General features: G+C 46.0%; 1 long non-coding RNA gene across 1 annotated transcript in view; it reads left to right on the top strand.

The window, feature by feature from the left end:
* The window catches only part of LOC123380338, a 326159-nt gene that overhangs the window by 290564 nt on the left and 23774 nt on the right, over positions 1-11821 (top strand). The gene's annotated exons all lie outside the window — the stretch shown is intronic.

Genomic DNA, 11821 nt, shown 5'->3' with positions numbered 1-11821 from the left:
AGGAAAGGAAAAAAAAGAGGAATTATCAACCCTGTCTGCCATGAGGTAGACTCTGGGCTCATCACTGCCGATCCCTCTGTCCTCTTAGTGTTTATAGATGCGCCCTCTGGTTGTTGATCACTTTGCTCCAACTCTGGGATTCTCGGGCTCGCCTCACATCTTCTTGTTGCTGTTTACTTGGGTGCAGCCCCTGCAATCCCCCTTCTGCCTCAGAGGTCTGGGAGAATGATTGTAAGCAGCGCACAGAATACACTGACTAATTTCCTTCCCACCCAGGGACACCCATCATTGGACTGCTATTCCATCCTCATTGGGAATCTCAGTGTTGTCTCTTTGGCTCTCTCTCCCCTCAAGGTGTGCATTAGCTTATAATGGTCACACTTCATCACCGACTCATTTATCCATAGCCTGCCTCCTCAGGACCACTCTATCCTCTGATATATTTGATGAAACTCTTATTTTCCTTAACTCTTCTCCAAACTATAACTCAGCCAGGATTTTTGCCAACCTTATCTTCTCCCAGCAGCCTTAACTGATGCAGCCAATTTTTTTCACCCTATTCCCTCTCATCTTCTCCATTTCTAGGACAGATGTTTCCTTCTTTTCTTATTAATTATCACAAATACCCAAATAAAACCTAAATATAGACTGACTTATTTTCTCCTCTCGATCAATAGGAATTAAAGGACTGCTATCTGTTCCTTCCTGTTACTAAGAAAATCCCTGGGTAGAAAAATAAAAATAAAAACACTGAAATTACCCATTTATTTAATTACAAGGCACTTGCTTTCATCAGCCACATTTTCACTGCTGAGAAGATTCTGGTTTGGCAACAAAAGGCAAAAGCTATTTCTAGTGAGAGCGGCAAGGAGTCACTGTTAGCAATGCGACAGTGTGAGGAAAGCATGTGGAGCGGCTTTAATGGCTTTCTACCTTTGAGGGAGGGGCAACCGGGAGGTGGGGAGCGCAGGCATGGGAAGGCACAGATATAGAGAGATGGATAAAGTAGAGAGAGGAAGATCAAGGGATGGAACGAAATGTTAGAAAGGGATAGAGCAACACAAAGAAACTTATGTACAGAGGCAGGGGCAGAATGGAGAGCCAAGAAAGAAGCACAGAACGTAAATGATGGAAAGTGGTGAAGGACAGAAAAAATAAGAGACCTGGAGAGAGAGAGAGAGAGAGAGAGAGAGAGAGAGAGAGAGAGAGATGAAGGTTACCAGGCAAGTTCGTTAAAACTTGGCCACATTTTCCTGGGGATAACAGTTGCAATTCAGGTCACTGTCACCAAATGGTGATGGCCATTCCAGGGTTTATATGTTGCCCTTTATAATTAAAAGTCTCAGAAATAAATACGTAGGATTCAAGTATTACTGGATATTTTTCTTGAAACAGGTTTTTATTAAAATGGACATATGTATTAGAGCAGCATTTTCTTGTAGAGAGAAATAAGGCTATTATAAATAGAAGCAAAACTTAAAGAAATTGAATGATCTAGGCACAGCTGAGATGTGAGAGCCAATTTAACTTTAGTTTTGGCTGTTCCTCCATTTTACTCCGGTTTCTGCACAGATCCTTAGACCCAACATTAACTCTTTCGGACACTGAAGATACAGGACTTGGTTTGGAAGCTGTTGCTCTGGGCTGTCTGGTTCGGACACTCGCTGCACAAGGCTGCAGGCCTCAGAACTTCACATGGAACTTGATTGTCTTTGTTTTTTTTTTAATGTTTATGCTTTTGAGGAACAGAGAGCAGAGCATGAGTGGGCGAGGGGCAGAGAGAGAGGGAGACACAGAATCCAAAGCAGGCTCCAGGCTCCAAGCTGTCAGCACAGAGCCCGACACAGGGCTCAAACTCGTGAACCGCAAGATCATGACCTGAGCTGAAGTCGAACACTTAACCGAGCGAGCCACCCAGGCGCCCCGGAACTTGATTGTCTTAGTATGAATATGTTTAATCACAGTCTTATACTATGAGTGTTATCCATAGCAATTTTCACAGACTCTATCTAATAAAGTTGCCAGAGTGAAATGTCCTCTCTGCCTTATGGTTCACTGGAAAGTCTCATCGAATTCCTTTAGCTCTAGAATGGCCAGTGCACTTGATCTCAAGAGCAAACTCTGGTTTAGCCACCCAGGAAGCTTCTCCAAGAAGGGAAGTGTTGAGAGTGAGTCCGTGCTCAGAAAGAAAGGATGCTGAGCCTGACGAGCTCTGTGTGCCACAAATACAGGAGGAGAGGGTGATGGCACCATGCTTGCAGTGAGCCAGCTGAGGAGCTAAGAGCTGGAAGGACCTTACTAACTTAATTACATATCAACCTGAGAAATGTGAGCCCGTACTCTTCTACGGTAGGCCGAGAAGGAGAGGAAGCAGAAGGATGTGTGGAACTGGCCAAAACTAACAAGGTGCACGATCTCCTGGTTTCCATGGAGTCCTTATGTCATCATTCTAACTTCATGTGAGTTTACATCTTTCTAATTTCATGCGAATTACAGAAAGGAAAGGAGGGACGATAAGTTTCATTCATTTCCATTAACATCAATACAGTGTCTACCATATGGCAGGCACTTGGGATACCGTGATTAATATGACATTATTCAGTTCTCATGGAACTCGCAGCCTAGTGAGGGTGGGCAGGGAGATCAGTCAAATTAAGAATTATTTTCTACAATCTGAGTCATGCCATAGTGAATGCCCGTCTCCTACATGAAACCTTTCTGTGAACTATTGCTTTCTGCCCAAAGGTCAAATTTCTTACTAGAGCACACAGATATCCTTGTTAACACAGATTCCACTTACCTCTCAGCATTCTCTCCCTTGACCTCCGTGCTTCATCTGCACTGAACTATCTTTTAATTTCTCAAATCTTATTTCACTTGCCTCTAGACTCTCACCATACTGTTTACTCCATCTAGAAAACTCTTGTCTCCTCTTCTCCCACGTCTGCCTGCCTGCTCTGCTCTGCTCACAGACTCTCTGACAGCCTTCCTCCAGAAAATCTTTTCTGATCTCACCTGTCTTGGTTACATACCTTTTGTACGTTCCCATATCACGTTCCACTTTGCTCCTCTGAGCTCTGACGTTTCTGCCTACACACTGTTTGCTCCGTGAGGGCAGGGACCAGGAATACTTGTTCATCATCGCATCCCCAGAAAGTAGCACGAAGCCTGGCACAAATTAGGCTCTGATGGGATATTTGTTAGATAGATAAACAAACAAACAAACAGACGCTGTGTGCAAGTGGGTGGCTCACTAAATCTTCAATCTGCCATTGTTGGGTATTGGATCCAGAAAGGGGTTACAGGAGATTTATTTGAATATCAGGGGAAAGAGATGATCACTTCTTCATCTCAGTAGCTTCTAAATTTTTCTAAGATTAATCATTCTAGATTGTTCCATGATATTTGTTTTCAGTTTCTAACCTATGAGATGTTAGCTAATATTCATAAAATTTTACACCTCCCATGGGTATTTGAAATTAAAACTTGGTTTGGGAAGGTAAAAAGTCTTCAAAGACTGAATAAATGGAGATCAACAGTAATTAATATGTGCACAGAGCTTTAGGATGGTCAAGAAGCTTCTGGATTATTTTTATTTGCTTCCTACAAGAAGCAGAATAAAGTTAAATGACCTGTCCAAGGTCACAAGGACAGAAAGAACAGATCCAGGAATCAAAGATAGGTAGATCTTTTAAATCCAAATCCTGTGCCTACACACTGTTTGCTCCGTGAGGGCAGGGACCAGGAATACTTGTTCATCATCGCGTCCCCCAGAAAGTAGCATGAAGCCTGGCACAAATTAGGCTCTGATGGGATATTTGTTAGATGTGCCACTTCTCCCACAACACCACGACTCCCTCTGGGTGATGGAGGAATTCTAGGCACTGAACAGAAATGTGAGAGAGCTATTTGGGAATAGGTGGGTCTGCCTGGTACCATCCAACGCACACCATGTAAGTAATGTCCTCCTCTGCCCACTGTGAGGCTGTTTCTGGGGAGAAAACATGGCACTGACCCTTCCTGAAAACCCATCAGCAAAATCTGATATGCGTTTGGTGCTAAGCTGGTAGAGTGGGTGCTGGGGCTGCACTACAGTCTTACATCTAAGATGAGCGTAAGACCTGCACAGGTACCTGGTGGCCAGACATAGAACAATTTACATGCCATGGTGCCATCCTAGCTAGAAGTGAGTGGTTTCACTCAGGAGCTGCGTTGGATGCCAGTTGATGGTGGATGTGAACTCATGTCCTGGTGGTGTGGGGTCCCTTCAGAATATGAATGATTCATGTGGTTATGTGGAGTGCCCAAGTGAAGGTAGTCAGCGGCCCCTGAAGAGATGGGGAGAGATGGATAAAGAGCTAATCTGGAGGGAGAAGCTGGAAACCAGGTGTTATTTGAATATAAGACACATACTTGAATCTAAGAGATCAGGGCCAGTTAATTAAGGGGAGTTATACACATGCAAGGGCCAGATGAAGTTTTACAGGCAGGATGCGGATTTGCTAGGATTCTTTGGGGGAGTTTAAACCTCCTAACTCTGAATGGTATCTTCTCTAAGCGGAGCCTCGGAGAGCTGACTGGGGAACCAGTTGAGGGAAGCCGAGTACACAGAAAAGGTAGCCATCTCTACTGATAAATACGTCCCGTCTCTACATTTCGCAGTCTTTTCCTGTGCTCCCCTGAATCTAGATCCAGCCTTCCCCCACTTCGCATTGCCATCCATTTGCAAGCCAAGAAGGCTCTCTCCCCCTGCCTTCAGCTCCGGGGACTGGCATCACACAGGAGCTTGCAATTCTCTCTGTCACTCAGCCTTTCCCTACCTCGGGGAGAAAACTGCCATTGATTACAGACCTACCAAATTAAAGCTTCGGGAGACTTAAGTGAGCAATTATTATCAGCTACAAAATGCTGGAAATTGTTTATTAAGCATCATCTCGTTGTTTACTCTGACAGCTGCCTGTTGAGCTTTCTTTCAACTACTCTGTGAAGCTGGAGGACTGTTCCAAAGCAGTCTGATTGGTTTCCTGAGTCTGCAGCATTCATAGCTGAGATGGAGTTACTCCTCAGGATTCAGGAGTCAATTCATCCATCCTCCTGCCTCAAGGCAGGCTTTAATTACATCAGTGTAAATTAAGAAAGTAGAAGACTGAAGATCGGTATCCCCTCTTTTAAAATTGCCCCATGAGTGGGAATTCCTAAATATCCCTGTGTCATAGTGGGAACATTTGGAGGTCACATCTGTCCCCAGGGTAGTGAACGTACACAGAACAGATTGCATCTATAGCATGACCTTTTCTGTGGTTCTTGCAGCCAGACTTTTGAGTTTCACTGGATTCCTGCTTATTTCTCAATGCTGGTTCTCCAGGACGGATTCTTTGAGTCTTTGGCTTTTCAGTAGTGAAAATAACCTACTTGTTTTCTATTGCTTCTTGCTTAGTACAGCAGGTGCACACTTGTACTCAGAACACTGAACTGATCATGAAATGCCACAGGACACTCTGGAAGCGGAGGGTCACCCAATTCAGCTCAGATGGGCCACGGAAGGGTCTCTGGAGGCCACACTAAGCTGAATCTTGAAGGATATTATTACAAGGTGAGAGGTGTCCTGCAGAGAATGAGTAACGAACAGAAAGGCCAAGAAAATGAGAGAGAATATAATAAATAAGCAATAATAAATAAATAAGCAATCAAGCAATTTATTAATTTAATAAATTAGCAATTAAAAAGTTTTTGGTACTCCTGACCATAGGGTTCATGTCACTGGAAATGAGGCTGGGAAGTGGGCAGGAAGCGTGACTTCATTCTAAAGATGCTGGAGAGGCAGTGGGAGAGACCAAGGAGGAAGTGCTACGTTAGGTTCGTGCAGTAGCTGGTGGTTGTGTGGAGGGAGCTGTGGAAGGAGTAGAAGCAGGAGGCAGGCAGGTGTCTCAGAGCAGTAATCCTGGCAGGAAATGAGGAGTAACTGCGGTAAGACAGCACTTTCCAGGTAGAGTAGGATGCAGGCAAGGGAAAGGAAAAGGGGCTGGCTCTGATTGAAATCGACAGAGACAGAGAAACCAGCTGGGGGTAAATTGGGATCATGATAGAAATTAGCACAGGGTGCCCTGCAGAGAAATTTTAGGCATGTGAAAGGCTGGACTGAACAAAATGCCCTTAAAATAACCTCCTTCTCTCTCACTGATTCCATGTCCCCGTGTATATAAATCATTTAGCTTCATACTCAAGATCTCCCCCTCCCCATTCTCTTTTTTTTTTTTTTTAATTTTTTTTTTCAACGTTTTGTTTATTTTTGGGGGGGGGACAGAGAGAGACAGAGCATGAACGGGGGAGGGGCAAAGAGAGAGGGAGACACAGAATCGGAAACTGGCTCCAGGCTCCGAGCCATCAGCCCAGAGCCTGACGTGGGGCTCGAACTCACGGACCGCGAGATCGTGACCTGGCTGAAGTCAGACGCTTAACCGACTGCGCCACCCAGGCGCCCCTCCCCCTCCCCATTCTCATCTCCATCTAAATTTTGGCCCTTCCCCAGCCTCATTTCCCAAACCCCCAAATAGCCATTCTCCTTTTTACCTTCAACATGCAACCAGAGCTGTAACCCTGCAGTTTACCACCCAAACACCCTCTGTTCTGCTGTTCTATAGCTTCTCAGCACAGAAACCCCGGGAAGCCACAAGTCCTGCAAGAAGCCTTCCCCTATGGCTCCTGCCTTCTTCTGTCCCCCTTGTTGGCTTTTCTGTCATGCCCATAGTCAGAGCCACACAATGGATAGTTTACTAAATATACTGCCTTATTTTTTCTTATCCCAGAAACAATAAAATTTTAGCTTGAGGGCAAGGACTTTGTCTTATACATCTTTTGCTTAGCCTATAAAGTCTAGCACAAGAGGGAAAACAAATGGTAGAAACCAAAAAATGTACAGTGGAGTATATCATTACATTTACAATACAGTTATTAGGGCCCTACCCAGGTGCCACAACGGAAGGCAAATTGGAACAATCAGGTAGCGTGAAAAACAGTCATATGAGAAGAAGTTGAACCTGGAGACGCCTTGCAAATTTTAAGAGAGCCCTGTGAGATGTGGTATTTGGAGAGCTGTCAGCTTTTCTCCGTCTTACTAAGGTATAAAACCAGGGCCATGGGTAAAAATTATAGACAGGGTTTTCGGTTCAACGTAAGAAGCTGCTTTCTCAAGGTCAGAGCTGCCAAAGGTGGAGCAGAATGTCCCAAGAGGCCTTGAGTTCCTCTCCATGTCTCCATTGGAAACGTCCAAGTGGAAGTTTAGGACCAATAGTAAGTGGTGTCAGTGTGGGACGGTGATGAAGCACAGGGGCTTTGTTTCCTAAACTACACCGCGACGATGACAGTTTTTTCCTCACAGAATTGATGCTAGGATTAAATGAAGTAATATATGGAAAGGGTTTAGCCGAGTCCGTTAATGTTAACTTTTATTATTTTGAAATAATTAATATAATAAGGCATTTGCAAACCAGAGAGGCATCCAATTGGATATCTTTGAAGTCTCTCCCAAACCCAGATGTCTATGGCTTATAAGATAAGGAGTACCTGCTAGTGAAGTTGGACTTACGGAAACGGTGTATCTTCAGTGGAGGGCTGGTATCACATGCCCTCTATCATATCGGACCCAGAGTAGTAGTAAAATAAGAATCGCTTGAAATACACTGGATCTAGAAGAGGTGATTTGTGACTAGGAGCAAAGAGTTGTGAAAATATGGATACAGGCAAGAAATCAGAAATCAAGTTTGCCAAATCAAAAGCCTGATGTCAGGAATAGACAGGGAGTCAGCATCCAGACTGGTAAAACAGATTTAAAAGCATCTAGAATTACGAGTTTATGGGAGGCCAGCATAAAAACGAGGCAGATGGATCTGGTGGAGTCAGCAATGATCTTTATGATAAAAACTTCAGTGTGGCAAGAGCTGCTTCACCCAGGGCCCAATGACATATTCCCAGTGGAACAGAGCTTTGGGTACCCCTCTTTAGATGTAGGAAAGGCACACCCACGAGGATGGAACCCATAAGACTTTGAAAAGGCCATCATCTGCCCAGTGCTGTTCTACATATGGAGCTGCTGATCAAGTGTGTGAGTTCCGTCGCCCTTCCTTCTTCGTCCCACGTCGCCGGCACCCAGTGTGGGTTCTCCTCTACCACTGTTTCCTCAGCTCACCCTCGGTGGCAACCCATCCACTGTTTCAGTCCTGCTCTCAGCTCTACACTCTCCCCACCTCATCCGTCCTTTCATTCACACTAGCTGTGGCGATGCCCTTACTGTGCCTAGGGGCTGACCTTGACCCCGTCTCTGTTTTTCGTTTCTCTGCTTCCATAGCAGCTCCAGCATCTTGAAAGAGCATGACACCTGGGGCTGCCTGAATCACAGTTACTAGTCCAGGGGCGCAGAGAGCTCTGTGCCCGCCCTGTGACTAGGGAGGAGGAGCCACCATGAGAAGTTAGGACAGCATGTGGTGGAGCCCACCAACTACCATTGTTCCCGCATTACCTAGCTCGCAGTGGCCTGTCTTCTCCACGGGGCTCTCATTTCAGCTAGCAGAGCATCTTGGACACAGTCACAACCTGAACCTCTCTCTCATAGCTATCTGGCGGACTGCATGAGAAGACACAGGAACCCGTATTAGCTCAGTGAGATGGGAGCCCTGTTAATAGCCCAAGGTTTATTTCCCGGTCTCTCACTCTTTTTTTTTTTTTTTTTTTTTTAATGTGAAATCATTCTGTTGTCAACGTTGGTGAGGATGAGCCTGTTTGACTGAAGCGGTAATTTGACAAGATGTGTCTTCACTGTCATTCAAATTGTGGAAGAGAGCTCTTAGTATATGCAGGTTTGTTCTCTCTGCAACCTCCATCTCCTCTGGGTGAAACTGTGCCTTCCCCTTAGAGATACACCTCCTTAAAGATCAAGAAGGAGAAAAACACATAATCCTGAGGGTCAAGAGGGCACATGCTTAAATTTGCAATGAGTCCACAAGCTCATAAGATTCAAGATGAGCTTCAATGCCAGTGTGCTTCAGGGACAGGGAGGGGCAAGAAATCAAGAGAGAGCCGCACAGGTTCTGCTGGAAGAAGCTCCTGCCTATCTCCATAAATCAACCCCAATGAGTTAATTCCTCATCGAGAATGATGAATGAAAGGCTCCAAGACCTGGCACGAGGCCGGGCTTGGGGAGGAACCAAGACTGCTAAAATGCCTGCCTGACTTGTCCCAAGGGCTGGGGGCAGGGAATCAGAACCACAGAAGACTCCTGGGTGCACTTCTGGCCCTGACAATGCCAGACAGTCTGAGAAATCGGAAACAATCTGGATTTTGTACTGATACAACTTAATGATTTAGAGTACAGATCTAAAAAACCAGAGACACCCGGAATTCTAGCCTGTAACCTCGGGCAAGGCATATGACTTCTCCATCTATAAAACTGGGATAATAGTACCCATCCCGGAGTGCTCAGCAAATGCCAGATGTCACTACGAGTATATTGTGCATCTTCCCTCCGTACCTCTGGCCCCTAACAGGGCCAACTCTATGGTCTGGAATTGAGGGTTTATGAACAAACCATGCAGACCAGCCAGGGAAAGAGGAAATGGAAAAGTTGAAATGTCTAGTGACCCTTATTTGGAATTGTAATCCCTCCTGGGTCTCATCCTCCTTCCTGCTTGGCTCAGCCCTGTTGAGCCCCAGACTCCTGAGCTGTTGTCAGCACACAGGTCTACTGGTAGGGAATCATGAGATCCTGAGAAATCCTTGCATTCATTGCTGGAGTCTCCTGCAAGATTCTTTCTGTATGGGTTCCCAGCAAACTTTTGAGTACAGCAGACTACTAGGCATCACTTTGGGCAGAGGTATACAGGATGAATGAGATGAGACCCCTGTCATTGGAGGGACCCACCCAGAGTGTAGGATGGAAATGGATGAGTAAATGAATTGCAAGAAGCCATGGGAGGAGTGTCATGATGGATGAAGCCATGGGAAGAAGGAGAGGGCCACCTACTGGGACTGAGAACCTGAGAACCCTGCCCTTCAGGGCTGGCTGAAGCCCACGTTCATTATGAAGCCCTCACCACCCAAATAATTCTCTTTTCCCATCCCACTGTCCTACGGTACTGTCCAACTCAGCATTTAAATATTTTGTGCCTTTGAGATTAATTTTTTTCTCTGGAAGCAGAATTAAATGAGGATTAAACCAAGCAAGATGATGTTCATACAGTTGGTGCGCAGCAAATGCTGGCTTCCTCTTATGCCTTCGCTCCTTGAGGGAATCTATGTCATGGATTTGGCTGGACCACATGAAATTGCCATTTCTGTAGGTCTAAAAACAGTTGAACGTTAGTCATTTCCTATGATTCACGTTGATCGTTTTTTTCAGTGACCCAAAGCTCCTGGATAGATTAACTGACTTAGAAGGAAACATCTCTTCCCGGCAATGACTTAGGGAAGATGAGCGGCCTTGTTCTGTATATCCAGCATGTTTGGACATCAGCTATACGCTAGGCACCACATAAGGACCTAGGGGGTGTAGAGATAGAAGGTCTTGGTCCTCAAGGAGTTGACAATCCAAGGAAGAGACAGGCAAGAGCAGTTATAATTCAAGGTGATGGTTACTGTAGACAAAATCTAAACAGTGTGCTGGGGAAATGCAAGAAGGGGGAATGAGGAGCTCAGTCTGAGGAGGGTCAGAAAAACTTCACGGAAGGCCTGACTTTGGACCTAAACTCAAAAGGCTGCAGGGGCGTTCTTTACAAAGCCAGACGTTCCAGGCAAAGGGAATAACAGAGATGTGAGAGCAGCACATGGCAGTTTTAAGGAGCCAGTAGACCACGGTCTCCAAACCAAATGTGAAATGCTAAAAGCGAGTAGCGTCAAACAGATCTTTAAAAAGAAACCAGCGCTTGTAACAGAAGAGAAGCCAGCGATCCTGCTTGCTAGGAAGATGAACGGGATTTTCTCCCGGGGCCCCTACTGCGCGAAGGAGTTGTTCTGGCTCCTGCCCTGGGCCCTGGGCGCCTGCCTTCCTTCCAGCAGATTGTCTTCCTTCCATCCAGCTCACCGTGAACCTCAAGTTCCATGGGGTTCCTCTGACGAAGGTCCAGCCTGTCAGTGACTGGGATTTCTCAGCCTTCCACAGGGCTGGCCTCTCTCCCCACTCCCATTAACTGCAAACAATAGGTTTTGCTCCACCAGGAGAGAGCTTGTCTCCTCATCCTTCTCGTGGCCACATTGCAAGCCCATGCTGGGGGCATCAGCTCTGTCGAGGTTACTGATGCTTCCAAGGGCAGCGGGGAGAGGCAGGGGCTGATGTCCTTCCCTCAGACGTGTGTCCTGGATAAATTGCTCCGTATCATACCGGTTTCTGTCCTCCCTTGTTCTCACCTCCTGCCTCCAAGGCCTTCATTATGACATGAGAGCCTGGCCCTCATTTTGAATGTCATGGGGCCAGAGGTTGTAGAACCTGTAGGGAATGACAGGAAAGGCACTGATTGGGGGGGGGGGGGGGGGGCAGGGGTGTGAGGTGTAGAAAGTGGGAGGGGCTAAATCCCAGGCAAGGGAGTGCCAGACAACTAGTGGAGAAGATTCAGAGCCTAGGTGAGGGGCAGAGTCAGGGAGTGGGGGGGGGGGGGGGGGGGGGCGGGGAGGGGAGAGCTGAGAAGGGAGGCAGGTCTCTTTGTAAGTTGCTGACTCTTGCAATGTTTTATAAAGAATAGAATAAATACATATGTAAAAAATAGCATCTGCATTTCCCTAATTATACTTAGAGATGGTCAAAGGATTTTTAGGAAGAGCTCGGGCCGCCCTAATG

The sequence above is a fragment of the Felis catus genome, chromosome D1, assembly GCF_018350175.1.
Source record: "Felis catus isolate Fca126 chromosome D1, F.catus_Fca126_mat1.0, whole genome shotgun sequence".
Taxonomy (NCBI): domain Eukaryota; kingdom Metazoa; phylum Chordata; class Mammalia; order Carnivora; family Felidae; genus Felis; species Felis catus.
Note: the sequence above shows the minus strand (reverse complement) of the source record. Positions and strands in the feature narration are given on the sequence as shown.